At 38.8% G+C, this 19,037-nt stretch overlaps 1 long non-coding RNA gene across 1 annotated transcript in view; it reads right to left on the reverse strand.

Annotated features, from left to right (window-relative positions):
- LOC140506911 (uncharacterized) overlaps positions 1–18,626 on the reverse strand; it is a 57,790-nt gene extending 39,164 nt beyond the window's left edge. The window contains exon 1 of the long non-coding RNA XR_011968152.1: positions 18,502–18,626. This is a non-coding gene — a long non-coding RNA (uncharacterized lncRNA). The remainder of the gene's footprint in view (positions 1–18,501) is intronic.
- Between the last annotated feature and the right edge of the window lie 411 nt (positions 18,627–19,037).

Genomic DNA, 19,037 nt, shown 5'->3' on the forward strand with positions numbered 1-19,037 from the left:
ATTTTTCCAAATAAACACACAAAATGCAAACTATAACCATCAGTGGGCAAGTCCACCTACAGGTCTTAACAAACAAGTGTTAGCGGCCAGGTGTTGTTGAGAAGTCCAGCATGCATCAGCAGGAATATGCAAATGTAATGACTTGTTTACAGTATGATACTATATGGTTACGTGATGCAGTATTGCATCATCAAAATTTCAATCAGGAAAAAAACACAAATTTACAATAAATTATCAAATTTAACATTTTTTTAAAAATATACTTAATATATATTTTTAAATGACACAAATTGTCAAAAAACCCCAACATATTAAAAGGTTAAAGAAAATAGATTTCCAGTGGGTCACTGAGTAATTATTTTTTAAAGTGGGTCATAGGTCAAATAAGTTTGGGAACCTCTTGACTCAAGACAATCAATAGAACAGTAAATCAAGCCTAGTTGCAGCCACTGCTTATTTCTAAGATATAAATGCTTGTGCTGAAAATTTTTACAATCCTTGAAAGTAAGAGCTGGCTCCAGCACAGCCCTGGATGTATATGTCAGTGTTACAACCCAAATGTGAGGTCAGGCTTGGCTAGGCTGGGTCAGACTGGCATTCCTCCACTCTGTAATCTTCCTTTTTTCTGTCACCATAGAAAAGTTCGCTAAGAGTCAGCAAAACACTTTTTCCCTTTCATCTCTGAGCTGATCCCAGTGATGCACACAAGGACATGACCAGGGGTTTTTGTGATCTGATGTCCTTTCTTCCTCAGCATTCCCATGGCTCTAGAACAGAGGTTCTTAATCTTTTTTGTGTCACAGACCCCTTGGGCCATTTGGTGAAGTCTATAGTACCCTTCTCAGAATAATGTTTTTAAAGGCACAAAATAAAATGTATAAGATCAATGGCAAAGGAAACCAAGTAGATTGAAAAACTGTTTTTAACAAAATTTTTATCTATAAGTTCATGGAACCCAGATGAAAAACCCTTGCTTCAGATGACTTAAATATCACTCCAGTTGTCACTGTGGACATTGAGGTACTTCTGGGGTCAGTTGTGTGGGATTATTGAAGTTTCTGTGGGCTACTTCTCATGACATCTGAGGTAGGAGAAACCAAATACCCTGGTTACTATTCTTGGTAGGAAGGAAGGGAGGGGTACTTTGAATATCCCACCACATCCGTGCAAGATGGAAAATGGACAGGAACTGCATCTGAGATTTCTTCAGTATAAGAAGCTCGTAATGAGGAAACTTGTACCAGGATAGATCAGCACCTTCTCTGCAACTTAAGGTCTTAAAGTTACTTATAGCTTTGAAAGGTTAACTGATTGGCCTAGGGTCCCACAGTCAAGATTGTTCAAGGAGGAAGTTACACCAACATCTTCCTGGTGTTGTTCTTTCATTTTCAAAGAGGACCAATGAGATCACTGAGTGATGTCTTGATTCCTGCATGAATTGGATTTAAGTGAGGCAGAGTTGCCAAAAGTCTTCAGCCTCAGGCTCTCTTCCAGAGTCTTCCAAGTCCAGTGACAAGACAAAAGTCAAAAAGACAAATGGCAAAAGCCTTCTAGGTCCTTGCGTGTGCCTTTGGACTGAGTGCAAGTTTTACAGAAGAAATCCTTTCATTAAGTTTGGAATCAATCAAAGGGCTGCCCTTGAGGACCTAGAGGGCCCCATGTGACCACAAGGCCTCAGGTTCCCCACGTCTGGACAGTCTGTCTGACACAGAGGCTAGTTCTTTATCAACTATGCCAAGTGCAAGAAGTTCCTAAAAACTTATCTGTGAAAACAAAAGATTTGCTTGTGATTTCCAAAGATACGTGGCTCTAGGGGTGTGTGGGTGTGGGTGTGTAAAAGAGAGGAAGACAGAAAGAGAGAGATGTAGGGGAGGAGGGATAGGAGGAGAGGGAGGAGGAGGAGAAAGAGAGAGAGAGAGAGAAAGAAAGAGAGAAAAAGAGAGAGAGAGAGAATATTACATTTTATTAAGAACAAATTGGTAGGTGACAGCTGCTCTGAGTTAAGCTACTTTGAACATTGTTTGTATTTCAATTGAAATAATCAACCATTAAACAAGAGTAATGGGCTTTTCTCCCCCATTAAGACAACTCAGGTGTGCAAAGCAGCTGTAACTATTGCAGGCCATATTTTATTCCCTATTTGTCCAACAATATATTATAGAAATAATTGCATGCCATATTTACCAATGACTCTAGACCTTTCTGGCCTTTACTATTGTGCCCAAGCATATGGATCTTGAATTCATTAAGGAGTTATTTAAATTCCAATCCACCCAGAAATATTAATTTTCATATTTTAATACAGACCATAATTGGGAAATCATAGCCTTTTTCTAATGACTGACCCAAGCCTTGAAATTGATCTGTTTCACAGCATATCGCTTCTGATTGAAATTTCCCTGGAAAAGACATAGGGCACCTCTCTAAATTGTGCAGCCATTTAAGTAAAGGTGCTTTCCTAGCTATTTCCCTGCATACACTTCCCCTTATGATTTGCATTTGGTGGCAGCTACATTTAGCTCTTTTGGAGGATATCCTGGAATATACCACTTTGTTCTGAATTGAGCTTAATCCAACATAGCAATTATTAGCATCTCCAGATGCATTTAGAAGGCAATAGAATATTTCTGATCCCTTAGGAGAGTTCCCTCATTCCCTTTCATTTCACAGACTTGATTTCATTAGGAGGGTAGTAAAGGAATATCCTCTGTGAGCCACATGTGACATTTCATAGGATTTAGACTTTGGGAAAATCTTAAAAGTCATCTTGTCCAAACTCCTTATTTTATAGATGGGGAAACCAAGTTCCAAAAAGGTAAAATGATTTGGTTTTACCAAGGTTTCACAGCTGGTAGCTAGCATATTTGGTGTTCTTTGAACTATGTACATAATCAAACCCATGTTCTCTCACTTTAGATTCAGTGTTTTCTTATTCTCCCTATCTGCTACTGCAATAAATACTCTCAATCCATAAGTATACCTAGTAGTTTCATATATGAAGTGATCAATTAATGAATAATTGCCAGCCTTTGTGTCAAATATAGCTTATTGATATTCACTCTGGCTTTGAATGAGTTCTTATCCATTTGTCTCACATCTTTCCTCTCTCAAGCAAGTGACAAGCATTTGTTACTCACCTACTGTATGCCAAGTACAATGGTGAGTACAAAAATGACATGGTCCCAGACCTCAAGAAACTTACGTGCCAGTGAGAGATACAATGAATATGTATATACCTATTGTGGAAATGGAATAAAGAATGAGTTCGCTCATCACCTTGATTTGCTTGAGGCTAAAATAACCTGGGAATCAAAATCAGCCAGTCAGGAGACAGAATGAGTGTCACTTGAGTTGGACATACCAGTGAGCCTTTGTGGTGTCCACTGATTGGACCTACTACACCTCTGCCTTGCCAGCCACCACAGGGTCGGCTCAAATTGATTCAAATGGGCAGAGCTGGCACAAACATCCTGGTGCCCAGTGCTCTGCATTTTTCCTAGTATCCTGTCTCCTTTTCTTGTAAAACCGTATAAATCACTCCCTAAACCCCCAATCTTTGGAGTAGCAGACTAGATTCTACCATTCCCCACATGTGCAAGTGCTGTACCTGTCCAATAAATGCAGCTGGATTTTACACTTGAACTGTGCCTCCAGAATCCCTCTATTCAGGTGGATGCCCTATCCCAATTAATCAGTATGTATGTATGTATTTAAGTTTGCATACATGTATAAGCATATATGCAGATTTACACTTATATACATAATGAAAGAACAGGGATCATACTTCTTTTTCATAGAATAGAAAAAGCACTGGAATGGGAGTTAGAAGAATTGAGTTCTGATCTCAGTTGTGCCATTCAAATTAATGAGATATATAACCTTTGGCAATTCTCTTAACCTCTCCAGGATTTATTATCTACCTACTATTCATGGTGGTTGTTATAGGACCAAATGATGTCAATTAATCAACAAGTATTTAGTACATAGGTATTATCAGGAGACAGCTAGGTGGCATAATTGACATAGCTCTAGACTTGAAGTTAATCCTGCCTTAGAGGCTTACTTGCTGAGTGACCCTGAGCAAGTCACTTAATCTCTTATAATCTCAGTTTCCTCACCAGTAAAATGGGGATAATGATGGCATCGACCTCCCAGAGTTATTGAAAAGTCTACATGTGTGAAGTGCTTTGCATACCTTATAGCATTATATGAATGCTATATGAATGGTAGTGTAGTGATTAAAAAGGTTTGACAGATACGGTGTCTGTGTAATCTAATCATTTATTAATAAGGCCAGCATGTTACTAATAAAAGGATGGTAATACGACCATTTCTCTCTTAGACCAAGAACAATCTTGGTCAAGGGCTCAGGGTTTATATGTTCTTTTGGAAGAGAAGTGACAATCAACTCTGATTGGTTAACACAATAGGAGGTATTAAATTAAACAAGTTAACACAATAGGAGGTATTAAATTAAACAGGTTAACACAACAGGAGGTATTAAATTAAACAGGTTAACACAATAGGAGATATTATATTAAACATAATAAAATGAGGAGCTGAGAGTGGACAGAGAAACTGTCTCTATACTCAGACCACTCCCAGACTTGAGCTAGGAATATAGGTTCCTAAAGTGGGAGATAGCACCACCTGGGGGCTGCTGGAACAATCCAGGGGAGAGGTAGTAGCCTCTGGGGGAATTGACGGGCATTAAATAAAAATAAAGGGGTGGTGGAAGCATAAGGGAAGAAGGGAAGAGAAGAAAATTTTGAAAAACTGTTTGCATATGTTTCATCTGTTGTGTAACAGATTAAAGTCATGGTGACTACATTACTTTCCAAATAAACATATAAAATGCAAGTTATACTCATCAGTGGTCAAGTCTGCCTGCAGGTCTTAGCCAACAAGTGTTGGCAGACAACTGTGTTAAGCATTGTTGGGAAGCCCAGCATGCATCAGCAGGAATGTGCGCGTGTTACACATGACACAATATTGCATCATCAAAATTTCAATGCAGTTAAAAAAAATACAAATTTACAATAAATTATTAAATTTAAGTTATGTCATTTGTTTTGAAATGATGCAGATTTAAGGTGAGGATAGACCAAATAAGTTTGGAAACCTCTGATCTAGACAAAAGAATCTGCCTCCACTCAAGCTTGATTGAACGAAATTCACCTGAGACTAGAGATTCCTTGTAAGGTTGGGTTGGGTCAGAGAGAGGTTTAACTTGACCTTCAAAGACTGAAGTCTTGAAAATTAAAAAGAAAGAGGAAACTCTGAATCTCCCCAAATTATTAGTTATTAATAATCATTTCTCATATATACATATACACACATACATATATGAGAAAGAGAACATTCTTTGCTTGTGGCCACTGAAAACCAATTACCACAGGATTATTTCCAACTTAGTGGAACCCACTGTGAGTAATAAATATGGTAGTTCAGAGAATTAATATGAGTAGGTGGCATCATGAAGCCTTGGGGGTACAATGAGCATGAATCTACACCCTCAGAGTCTGAGGCAGGACATGGGGCAAAAGATTTTCTGATTCACAGTAACAACAAAGTTAATCTCATTATATTGGAGTGATCCTGACAGAATTCTGTTATTGAAAGGGTAGCACAATCCACATCCAGAGAAAGAACAATGGAATCTGAATGCAGATTGAAGAATAGCATTTTCACTTTTTGTGTGTGTGTTTTTCCTTTTTGTGCTTTTTCTTCTTTTACAACATGACTAATGTGGAAATATATTTACATGATTGCACATGTATAACTTATATCAGATTGCCTTCCACCTTGAGGAGGAGGGAGGGAGGTGGAGAGAGAGAAAAAAATTTGAAACTCAAAATCTTATTTAAAAAAAAAATGAATGTTAACTCAAAATTTTGTGGAAATGAATGTTAAAATCTAAAAATAAATAAATAGAACTATGAAAAATTAAAAAATTAAAAAAAGGAAAATAAAGTAAAAAAATGAATGTTGAAAACTATCTTTACATGTAATTGGAAAAAATAAAATACTATAGGAAGGATGGAAGGGAGAGAGGGAGGGAAAGAAGGAAGGAAGGAAGGAAAGAAGGAAGTAAGAAAGAACAAAAGAAAGAAAACGAGCAGCATAGATATATGGCTTATATGGCTGGATTCATAACATTTCTAGAAGCAGAGAATCCAATACTACAAACTATTCATTTCTGGTTTTATCTAGGCTGCCTGCTGGAACAGAAAGGTGTTTGGTTACCTGCATCACATGAATTTATATTTGAGATTAAGTAGCTGGAAGTCCTGGAAAAGCTCACTAAAGCAGTCTTTTATGGTTGTTATTAGAAGATGGATTACAATCGATCTGCAACTTCAGGATCTATTTGACAGAAGGGATGTTGGAGCCACTGATATCACTGAAGCCCCAGAGCATGGCCTGCATCCAGAAATAGCTTAGGAAATAGCACTAGGAAAAAAGCCAGCTCTTTGCCTTACCCACATTGTATATGTGAAAGGAAAATGGCACCTAAGGGGAGATAGAGTTTCCTACTATTTGCAGCTTCCCATTAGGTGATCATCCAGTGAAGAAATTAGAGTCCTGGGCTTGGATTCAGAAAGGTCTGAATTCTAATTCTACCTCAGACTGTGTAATCCTAGGCTAGTCAATTAATATCTGCCTCAGTTTCCTCATCTATAAAAGAAAGTTCCTTTCTTCTTCAAATACATATGATAAGTGACAATTCTTGGAGGTATATGTAGGACACTCAGATATCTCCCTATAACAGCACTCTAAACATACACACACACACACACACACACACACACACACACATGCTGCTTTTAAACATTTCTTTCTGATTTCACAGCTGTCATCCCATTAGCTGTAAGTTTATTGCATGTAGAGATAGTTTTATTCTTTATACTAGTCTCTTTAGTGCCTAGTGCAGTGCTGAGTACACAAAATGTCAGCAAGAGAGACAAGCAGAGCTATAGTTTACTTAGCTTCCAAGGCAAATGTCAAATCAATTTGAAAATAGTATGTGCTGTTTGGCATAATGGCATAGCATTGTTGTCCTCAATCTTAGCTGTATTTTTTTTTCTGAACCCAATGAATACATACAGAAACATACAACAAGCCTTTCTATGCACAAATTAAAACAAAAAGAAAATGACACATGAAATTGTGAATTTCAATGGTGTACAGCTTGCTTTTTTAAATGTACAATAAATTCAACAAGTAATTTTCCAAGCTGTGTATCTTTCTGGCTTTCTGTTCTCTTCTATGCATTTTAAAAATGCTTCAATGACCCTCTTTTTTGGGGGAAGGAGAGATAAACCAACCTTACCGTTCTCTTCTGTGTTCTATACTCCCAACCGAAAAATAAAGACAAAAAAGAAACCTATCAAAAGAAATACGTAGTCAAGTAAAATAAATTCCCATATTATTAGGGTCCAAAAATGTATGTTTCATTCTGCATTTTGAGCCCATCATTTCTCTGATAGAAAGTGGATAGCATGATTCTTCACCATGCCTCTGGATCCTTTGTTGGTCATTGATAAGAATTCTTAAATTTTTCAGATTTGCTTATCTTTACAATGTTGTTGATTTTAATGAATTCCCTGCCTTGTTCTGCTCACTTTGCTCTGCATCAGTTCATACAAGTCTTCCCAGGTTTCCCTAAAACCATCCCTTTCATTATTAATTTCAGCACAGGGATATTCATTACATTCACAAGTCATAATTTTATCTATGATCTGATTGATAGGCACTTCCTTTGATTTTTAGTTATTTGCTATTTTTTAAAAAGTTGTTTTACTTCTGCAAGAAAGTCTAGAACAAGTTAAAATTATGGTCACTGAGGGACAGCTCAATGGCACCAGACACCTAGAGCACCTGCATTCAAATATGGCCTCAGACACTTGAGACTTACAAGCTGTGTTACCCTGGGCAAGTCACTTGTCCCAAATTGCCACACACACACACATACACACACACACACACACACACACACACACACACACACACACACACAAGATAGGACCACTGCCTAAAAAAATATAAAAAAGGGCTGATTGCAAAGATTTCATGGAGAACAAGTCGTGGTGGGACCCAAGATTATGGCCAAACATTCATGAACAACATTTCCTCAAGCCTTTGAATGAAATAAAAGATCAAGGAATCTCTGGTAATTATCTATGGTAGAGGGTACTGCAGACTTTTCTGAATCAGAGCCTGAAAGCCGTGTTTAGTGCAAACAGTAGTATCCTCTCCCAAGAGAGTCTGGCTTCACTGGAATGACAGTAGAAGAATAGAGAATTATACCAGCTAGAGATGCTTCAGGAAAATTTAAGAGAATTAATAAAGTCTAATGGGGAAAACTACCAGAAATTCTCTACCAACAGTCCCAAAGAGAAGATTAAGGGTTAACCCTAGGTCTTGTCCTCTCTATGTAGGTAATTGTGAAGCTTTGTGTATTGCCTAGAATAAAACCATCCTTCCTTTAGAAGAGAAAAAGTACATGACATGCCAGATTAAACAGATTTCCTTTGTATATTCCTATACTGAATTTGTAGATATATTTTCCCTATTTGTATTAGAACATTTAATACAATATCTCATTATTCTTATGAAAAGGGATGGGGTCTATGTGATAATAAAATTAAATGTACTGAGAATTGGTTCAATAGCCACACTCAAAAAATTGTAGCCAGTAGTTCAACTTGGCAAGAGGGAGAGGGCCCCAAGGAGGCAGGGCTTGGCCCTGTGCTGTTTAACACTTTTATCAATGAGTGGGATAAAGGCATAGATCATGCTCATCAGATTTTCCAATGACATAGAGCGGGGAGGTATAGCTAACACAGTGAATGACAGCAAAGATCCAAGAAGGTCTTGCTGGGTTAGAGCACTGGACCAAACGTAATAAGATGAAATTCATTAGGGATGGATATAAAGCCTTTCACTTTGGTTCAAAAAAAAAAGGTCAACTTCTCAAGTGCAGAGAGAGGTGGAGAGGGTTAGGCTAAAGTGTATCTGACAAAGATCTGGGGATTTTAGTGTATAAAATGTGCAATATAAGTCTTCCACGTGATGTGACAGCCAAAAAGAGCTCTTGTAATCTTGGGTTGCATTAAGAAAGATACAGCTTCCAACAATGAATTGATAGACCCACTTTACTCTGCTATAGTCAGTCTCTAGACCTGGATTATTGTTTCACTTAAATTCTGTAGTTTAAGAGGACATTGAAAAACCAAAGAGCATCCAGAGGAAGGCAAACCAGATGATGAAGGGTCTTGGGTCAATGTCTTGTGAGTATAGGTTGAAGCAAGTGGAAGAAAAGAAGATCAAAGTAGGACATGAGAGTTATCTGATAGTATTTCCAGTATTTTTTTTTTTCATTCTAAAGAGAAATTGAATTTGTTCTATTTTGGCCCAGATGACAGAACAAGGAACAATGGGGGAATATTGCAGGGTCAAATTTATACTCAATATCAGGAAAAATGTCTCAATAAAACTGCCCTAAAGAGGAATGAGTTGTTCCATGATGGTGGATCTGCCCTCCCCCTTCCCACAGAAACTCTTCAAGCCAATTTTGGTTGCCTCTTTGTTAGGGGTAGTTGTGTATTACTACAGTGAATGCTGTAGATATATTTTCCTTGTATTAAAACTTTTAATTTACTATCTCATACTATTCCTATGGGAAAGATAGAAAGATGGTTGTTGAAGTGATAATAAAATGAAATGGATTGGGAACTGGTTCAGTTGCAAAACTCAAAAAATTGTTGCCATTGGTTCAGTAGTAACTTGGAAAAAGGAAGAGAGCAGCATTTAAAAGGGAGTCCTTTTTGTTTTGAACTAGATGTCCCTGTGGTCCCTTCAAACTCTAAAGTTCTGGGATTTTGTGATCGTATATATGGTATCTAACATGCTGGATATAGACAACTTTCTCTTCCTCCAACCCCTCCCCTCTCCATTTTTTTATATTAAAGTTCTTTTGATTAGATTTACATGATAACAGGTAAACATATTGCTTTTTAATTTCAGTCAACTCCATAAAGTGAACAGGAAAAGAAGTGTCTGTGTTTATTACACAGGAGCAAAGACTCCAGATTTCATTATTTTGTGATGTTACATTCTCTGGTTGCTGTCCTTTACCCTAAAAGAACTACGGGGTTCAAAATCAAAACACCTCTGTGTTGACCCTGTGGCATGTTTAATATTGAAAGATATCCATTGATGAAAATAATACCTAGGATTTATATGATGCTCTAAGTTTGGCAATGTACTTTATAAAAATTATAACTTTTGATCCTCAGATCAACCCTTGAAGATGGGTGCTGTTACTATCCTCATCTTATAGATGAGGAAACTGAGGCAGTAGCAATTAAGTGACTTGCCATGAATCACACAGCTTATTAGTGTCTGAGGCTTGATTTGAACCAGCTCTTCCTGTTTAGTGGTTTGGCTTGATCACTAGATCTGTTTGTTTCTTTGCTTGTTTTTAATTAAGGCTACCCTGGAAATAAAAAGTACCATCTTTTTTAGGCTAACTCACAAAAGACCAATAACTTTATATGGCTTTTTCTCTTCTCTGAGATGTGTTTCCTACAGAATTGTTCCATCTACTGGGGCTTTGCCTCTGGGTGTTGTACAACACCATAGAACGACAGAGCTAAGCACCCATTTAGCAAAAGCAATTAATGGAAGGAAAGATAGAGAGGAATGTTAAGAAACATAAAGAATGACAAATATGAGAAATTCAGCCAAACATGGTTAGACGCATAAGATCTGATGTACATCAAACAAGCCTAATAAGCAATATATCTAATAACCAAAAAAAATCAGCAAACAATGTTGTATGCTTATAATGACTAAATTTGACGTTGAAAAGATGAAGAGGAGGGCGGAGCCAAGATGGCGGAGTAGAAAGACGCACATACACATAGCTCTGAACCCACAACCCATAGAATGGCTACAGGGAAGTAACTCACGGCGAGTTCCGCACCCAGAGGCCGCGGAGCATTGGAGCGAGGAAGGTTTCTGTTCCGGGGAGACCTGCAAACCTCTCGCGGGGGGGTCCTTCGCGCTGCGGGCTGGGCGCCGGGACTGGGAGCTGAGTGCGGCCCTGCCGCGGCCGCGGCACCGAGAGGAAAAGATCCGAGCGGGCTTCACAGACAGGATCTCCAGCGGCCACGCAGGTCCCTCCACCCACAGAGGGATCTGCAAACCTCTCGCAAAAGGTCTGTCGCGCTGCAGACACAAAGCCCAGCCCAGACCTGCTGCGGCCACGGCTGCGGCACCGAGAGAAACAGATCCGAGCAGGCTTCAGGGACGGGATCTCCAGCGGCCGCACAAGTCCCTCCACCCACAGGTGACAGGGGTGGGTGAGAGAGTCTTTGGCGGGTCGAGAGGGGAGTGGGGTGCCCCCATAATTCAGGCCCCCCCCCCGGGAGGTAGAAGCTGAGAGGCGGCTGCAGACAGGGGCTCCCCAAGCGGGCGGGAGCCTGAATCCATTGCGGAAGGTCTGTGCATAAACCCCCTGAGGGAACTGAGCCTGAGAGGTGGCCCTGCCCCGACCTCAGCACCAGAACATAATCTCATACTGAATAGCAGCCCTGCCCCCGCCAAAAGCCCTGAGGCTGGAAGCAGCATTTGAATCTCAGACCACAAACACGGGCTGGGAGGATCAGGAGGTGAGGTGGGTGTGAGGAAAATATTCAGAGGTCAAGTCACTGGCTGGGAAAATGCCCAGAAAAGGGAAAAGAAATAAGACTATAGAAGGTTACTTTCTTGGTGAACAGGCATTTCCTCCCTTCCTTTCTGATGAGGAAGAACAATGCTTACCATCAGGCAAAGACACAGAAATCAAGGCTTCTGTGTCCCAGCCCACCCAATGGGCTCAGGCCATGGAAGAGCTCAAAAAGAATTTTGAAAATCAAGTTAGAGAGGTGGAGGAAAAGCTGGGAAGAGAAATGAGAGACATGAAGTCAAAGCATGAACAGGAGATCAGCTCCCTGCTAAGGGAGACCCAAAAAAATGTTGAAGAAATTAACACCTTGAAAACTAGCCTAACTCAATTGGCAAAAGAGGTTCAAAAAGCCAATGAGGAGAAGAATGCTTTCAAAAGCAGAATTAGCCAAATGGAAAAGGAGATTCAAAAGCTCACTGAAGAAAATAGTTCTTTCAAAATTAGAATGGCACAGATGGAGGCTAATGACTTTATGCAAAACCAAGAAATCACAGAACAAAGAGAGAAGAATGGAAAAATGGAAGATAATGTGAAATATCTCATTGGAAAAACAACAGACCTGGAAAATAGATCCAGGAGAGACAATTTAAAAATTATGGGACTACCTGAAAGCCATGATCAAAAGAAGAGCCTAGACATCATCTTTCATGAAATTATCAAGGAAAACTGCCCTGAGATTCTAGAACCAGAGGGCAAAATAAATATTCAAGGAATCCACAGAACACCGCCTGAAAGAGATCCAAAAAGAGAAACTCCTAGGAACATTGTGGCCAAATTCCAGAGTTCCCAGGTCAAGGAGAAAATACTGCAGGCAGCTAGAAAGAAACAATTCAAGTATTGTGGAAATACAATCAGGATAACACAAGATCTAGCAGCCTCTACATTAAGGGATCGAAGGGCATGGAACAGTATATTCCAGAAGTCAAAGGAACTAGGACTAAAACCAAGAATCACCTACCCAGCAAAACTGACTATAATACTTCAGGGGAAAAAATGGTCTTTCAATGAAATAGAGGATTTTCAAGTATTCTTGATGAAAAGACCAGAGCTGAAAAGAAAATTTGACTTTCAAACACAAGAATGAAGAGAACCATGAAAAGGTGAACAGCAAAGTGAAGTCATAAGGGACTTACTAAAGCTGAACTGTTTACATTCCTACATGGAAAGACAATATTTGTAACTCTTGAAACATTTCAGTATCTGGGTACTGGGTGGGATTACACATGCACACACGCTCACATACATAGAGACAGAGTGCACAGAGTGAATTGAATAGGATGGGATCATATCTTTAAAACAAAATGAAATCAAGCAGTGAGAGAGAAATATATTGGGAAGAGAAAGGGAGAAATTGAATGGGGCAAATTATCTCTCATAAAAGAGGCAATCAAAAGACCCATTAGTGGAGGGATAAAGAGGGGAGGTGAGAGAAAAACATGAAGTCTACTCTCATCACATTCCACTAAAGAAAAGAATAAAGTGCACACTCATTTTGGTAGGAAAACCTATCTCACAATACAGGAAAGTGGGGGATAAGGGGACAAGCAGGGTGGGGGGGATGATAGAAGGGAGGGCATGAGAAGGAGAGTGCAATTCGAGGTCGACACTCATGGGGAGGGATAGGATCAAAAGAGAATAGAAGTAATGGGGGACAGGATAGGATGGAGGGAAATATAGTTAGTCCTATATAACACAACTATTATGGAAGTCATTTGCAAAACTACACAGATATGGCCTATATTGAATTGCTTGCCTTCCAAAGGGAAGGGGTGGGGAGGGAGGGAGGAAGAGAAGTTGGAACTCAAAGGGTTAGGATCAACTGTCGAGTAATGTTCTTGCCACTAGGAAATAAGAAAAACAGGTAAAGGGGTATAGAAAGCTATCTGCCCCTACAGGACAAAAGAGAAGATGGAGACAAGGGCAGAGAGGGATGATAGAAGAGAGAGCAGATTGGTCATAGGGGCAATTAGAATGCTTGGTGTTTGGGGGGGGAGGGGATAAAAGGGGAGAAAATTTGTAACCCAAAATTTTGTGAAAATGAATGTTAAAAGTTAAATAAATAAATTTAATAATAAAAAAAAAAAAAAGAAAAGATGAAGAAATATGCATCCCTCCTTTCTTTGGAAAAGTGGGGAACTATGAATATGGAGTTTTGTATGCCCTTTTAGACATGGTTATGTGTCTTTTGGTTTTTTCTTAGCATTCTTTTCATCCTCGTTACAAAGGAAGGGTCACTGGATAAAGAAGGGTCAAAGTGGGAAGGTCAAGAATATTTTCAGAAATGACGGTAACATAAAAACCAAAGGCATTAATGAAACTCTCAAAAATAAGTCTAAAAGGGAGGGTAGGTCAGTTTCTGGTTGTTTTTGCTATGTAGTCATGGTTCAGTTATATCTAACTCTTAGAGGAACCAGCAACTTCTGAGAAAGCAAGATGGATTTTTATAGGGTAAAGATGCAATTACATAACAGAAATTATCAATATTAAAAAGGCAGGAGGGGTTTGTCAAGGGACTAGGTAATAGGGGAGAGGACCCTTCTGTGGTTCGGTGGTTAAACATTCTGACCATGCTGCCCTCCAATTGTCTAACTATCGTGGTCCTGTCTGATCAAGATGGATAGTTAGATATTGTGATCTTGCCTTGGGCGAACTGAATGATATGACTATGCTTGAGTACAAGAACACACCTGCTCAAATACATGAATAGGATCTGAGGGCAGTGGTTAGCTAGGGGCAGTGGCTGTATTAAGTCTGGAGGCAAAACCAGATTGTATAATCAAATCAGGACCCATAAGGAAGTTAGAATATTGGGACACGGCAGCTTTATTAGGATTCCATCAAAATGAAATAATGGATATGAATCACTTTGCAAACCTTAAATTGATATAAAAATTCAATTTTTACCAGTTCAAGTTACTATAGTGCCTTTCTTTTGGTTGAGTTGAATTATACATCCCCATTCATCCCATCCATTGGTCGTAGCTCTAACCTCCTAGACTTCTAGTGGCAGAAACATTGGACTCGAAGCCTGGAGAGACCTAGGTTCAGTTCCAGTTTCTGACACTTAATGGAGGTATTACCATAAACAGATCATTTAATTCCCCTAAGTCTCAATTTCCTCACTTGTAAAATGAAGATAATAACATCTGTATTGTCCACTACATGGCATTATTGTGAGGTTCAAATATGATGTTGCTTATAAATCTATGCATAAATGTTAGCTACTATTATTCTCTATGATTTCTTCAAATATTTGAAGACTACGGGATACTGTTGCTCAAGTTTTCCTTTGACCATTTCTGATAGAACATAATTTTGTATTCCATTTATTGTAAGTTTATTTCCTCTAGAGGTTCTCTAGCTTTGTATATACTTCCCTCAAATGAGACCCCAGAAATGGAGTATAATACTTCACATGCACAAAGATGATCAGCTCAAAAATGCAGTCAGATAATCAGAAATTCAAACTGAAAGTGCCCTGAGAGAGGGAAAAAAATCATTATTTTTTTTCACTCCTACTTTATTTCCAGTTATGGATTTCTCTCTCACACTAGAGATCTATCCATTGTAATAAAGAATAGAAGAGAAAGGAAGAGGAGGAGCAAGGAGGGAGGGAAGCAGGTCACCAAAACCAACCAAGACATCAGATGAGTCTGACAATGGAAGCAATGTTCCACAACTCTAGTCCTTCACCTCTGCTGAGAAGAGAGGGAGGCACATTTTCTCCTCTCTTTTTTCTTCTACAATCAAGTGGTTGAAGAGATTGCAAACTAAATCCCCTGACTTGGATCCCAGCGCTCTTTCTATTATGTCTCCCTTCTCTAAAATCCAAAGTAACAAAGAAAGACCAGAGTACTTGTCAGTGCAATGCTGTTCCATGGAAAATGAGACCAGACCATAGACAAGCTTAGTAAGTGATGGCAGCTATTCATCTACAAATTGGGGATTTGAGATGTGTTTTCTTCTAAATTAAATGAGTCATATGAATGAGCTACCTTCCTGATTCCAGCATGAAAGAAGAATTTGTTTATGCAGCAGCTAGGTGACAAAGCAGTGAACAAAGTGCTGGACCTAAAGACAGGAAGACATGAGTTCATACGTTAACCTTGGTCTGCTTCAGTTTCTTTATCCATAAAGTGGGAATAATAATAGCATCTGTCTCACAAGGTTATTATGAGGATTAAATAAGATAATATTTGGAAAACACTTTACAAACTTTAAAGTTTTGTAAGAATGTTGGCTATTAGCTTTTCCAGAGCTATATCAAGTAATAGTGGGAGAAGTAAACATCCTTACTTCACTCCCATATATACTGGGGAAATTTTTTAGCATGTCCCCAATCATGAATCATGCTTGCTTTTGGTTTTAAATGGATGTTTTTTATGATATTAAACAAGAATTCCTCCAGGCCTATACTTTGTAAAGTTTTTAGCATACACGTATTGTGCTTTGTCAAAGGCATTTTTCTATATGAGATGATCATGTGGTTTTGGACATTTTGGTTTTTAATACAATTATGTTGGTTGTTTTTCTAATGTTGCATTATCTTTGCATCTCTAGTATAAATCCCACTTGGTCATAATGGTTTATTGGATAAATTGTTGTAGTCTAAATTTGGGCTATTATTAGGAGACTACAGAGTATCAAAGAAAATGTTCAAGTCATCCAGTAAATGAGATTGAACTGGACATTCTTCTTCAGTTAATGTAACTTAACCCAACACTAGCTTTTGGGCCTATCGTGTCATACTGTTGACACGTATTGAAATTGTAGCCCACTAAAACCAACTTTTTTTCGTGTGAACTACTCTAGTTATGTTTCCCCCATCCAGATCTTGTCATATCTGCTATGTTTTCCCCTTAGATGTCTTTGGATTTCCACTTAGATGGATATCTTCTTGCCATACAGGGCCAAGGATGAAGATAGCTCTGTTTACCTAGTGTTTTTCAGTTTAAAGGATTATAGAGCTAGAGCTAGAAATGACTTTATAGGTCATCTAGCTCAAACTCCTCATTTTATGAATGCTGAAACTGAGGCCTAGAAGGGTTAAGTGACTTGTCTAAGGTCATAGTGGTAATCATTGTCAGAGCTGGGATTGAACTTAAGTCTAATGACAACAAATTCAGTGCCACAAATTCAAAATTCTTTCTACTATACTACACTATCTCACTATTTAACATGTCTCTAGCTTAATAAATCATCACTGAGATTCTGTGAAATAGGCAGGACCAATATTATCACTAATTTTTATATTACTAGTAAGGAAACTAAAACCTAGTGAAATTAAATGACTGTTCCAAGGCTAGTGGTAGAGTGAGGACTGGCACCTGGATGTTTTTACTTCATCAGTGGCTTTTCTAAAATAGATATGCTACAAATAAAGTTAAAACAAGACTATGGTTTCACTCTGGGAGAAAGCATTCCAAAATTGGAATCATGATTTCACAATTTAAACATGATTTCATGGTACCTGTACGAGGATGACATGCAAATTCATGAACTCTGGTCTCCATCTTTTTGTCTTCTAGCCCATTATTCTTATTTTGGTCTCATTCTCCTTCTATCACACTCCTGATCCTAAAGCTGAGCTGTTTAACTAGGTACTTTCTCTCATCTTTTAAAGCAGTTGTCTGTTAGTTCTTCCACTAACCACACCCTAATAGTCCTCAATCCTGGATTCCACCCATCCCTACCCTACTTGCTCCAACTCCCACACTGATTTATTGCTATAGGAAGTCACAAAATCATCCTGACTGGGTCACTACAAAGACGTTATCTTAACCACATCTGGATTCTTTATGCTACATAGCAATCCTTTTATTCATCTATGATTAACTCATGAGCATATCTCTAGTGCAGCTGCTCCAAACCATTTTTTCCCTCTCTTTAATTTACCAATTCTTCTCAATCTCTCCCATCTCAGCATGCCATCTCACCTCCTATTTTATTAAGGCTATTTTGATCTCCTTTTTCTCCCCTTCTTCCTATCTTAAACCCTTAGACACCTTCACTTATCATCATCACCATCATCATCATCATCTCCTTTCCTCTAATCTCCAGGGATGAGGTGATGCTTCTCTTTGACAACTAACCCCTCTACTTACGTTCTCGATCCCACTCTTTCACATCTATTGAAGCAACTTACCACATCTTCCAAGTCTTTTTCATCTTCAGCTCTCCCTGACTACTGACTGTTTCTCCCCCCATTACCTAAAAACATATCTAGGTCTACCCTGTCCTAATAAATTTTCTCTTCCCTTTCATTCTCTCAAGCTGTGACTGTCCTAGAAGTCACCTTACTTTCAGTGCTAAATTCGGGAAGAGTCATCTAAATTCAACAAATCCACTTTCTCATGACCCGTTCATTCATTCTTTGTGGTATGAATTCTGGCCTCATCACTCTACTAAAACTATTCTCTCAAAGGTTTTAAATGACTTCATCCTTAAATTCAGTAGCTTGTCTTTCTTGATCTTTCAGCAGCATTGAATGTTGTTCAACACTCCTACATAGTCTCTCTTCCCTTGACCTATATAGCCCTGCTCTCTTGATTCTCCTTTTATCGATCTGACTACTCCTTTCTTTCTTTCCATGTCTCATCATCCTCCTTCTGTCCCCTTACAAAAGAGTCTCCCAAGCCTCTATCCTAAGACCTCTTTTCTCACTACACACACACACACACACACACACACACACACACACACACACACACACACACACACACACATATTCTTTGGGTGATCTCATCAGCTCCAAAGGGTTCACTTACCACTTTTGTTCATGTGATTCCAAAATCCTTATATCCAACTGGAATCTTTCTTCTGAATGCAAGTCCTTGATCTCCAACAATCTGCTAGAAATTTCATCTTGAATTTCCTATCAGTATTCCAAACTCAACCTGTCCAAAAATAAATTCAACATACATTTGGAAACAGATGGGATCTTTGAAGTCATCAACTACAACTCCTCTCACTTTATAGTTCAGGAAATGGAGTCTCAGAGAACTTGGTTGATTTACCCAAGATCACAGAGGCAGTAAGGAACATTTGAACTTAGATTCTCTGCCTCAAAATTTAGCACCTTTTCCACCATGCCAGGCTATATATTACTTATAAACTGCCCTCTTCCATCTGTGGATGGCTTCATCATTCTCCAGATCACCTGGGATTAAATCTTTGATTCTTTGTTCTGTCTTACCTCATTGGTCCATTTATTGGGGTATTCTATAAATTCTACCTCTATCTGACGTCTCTCAAAGCAGGCTTCTCTTCTTTGTTGACACTAATGTTGTTGTTTTAGTCAGTT

This window comes from Notamacropus eugenii, chromosome 5 (assembly GCF_028372415.1).
Source record: "Notamacropus eugenii isolate mMacEug1 chromosome 5, mMacEug1.pri_v2, whole genome shotgun sequence".
NCBI classification, from domain to species: domain Eukaryota; kingdom Metazoa; phylum Chordata; class Mammalia; order Diprotodontia; family Macropodidae; genus Notamacropus; species Notamacropus eugenii.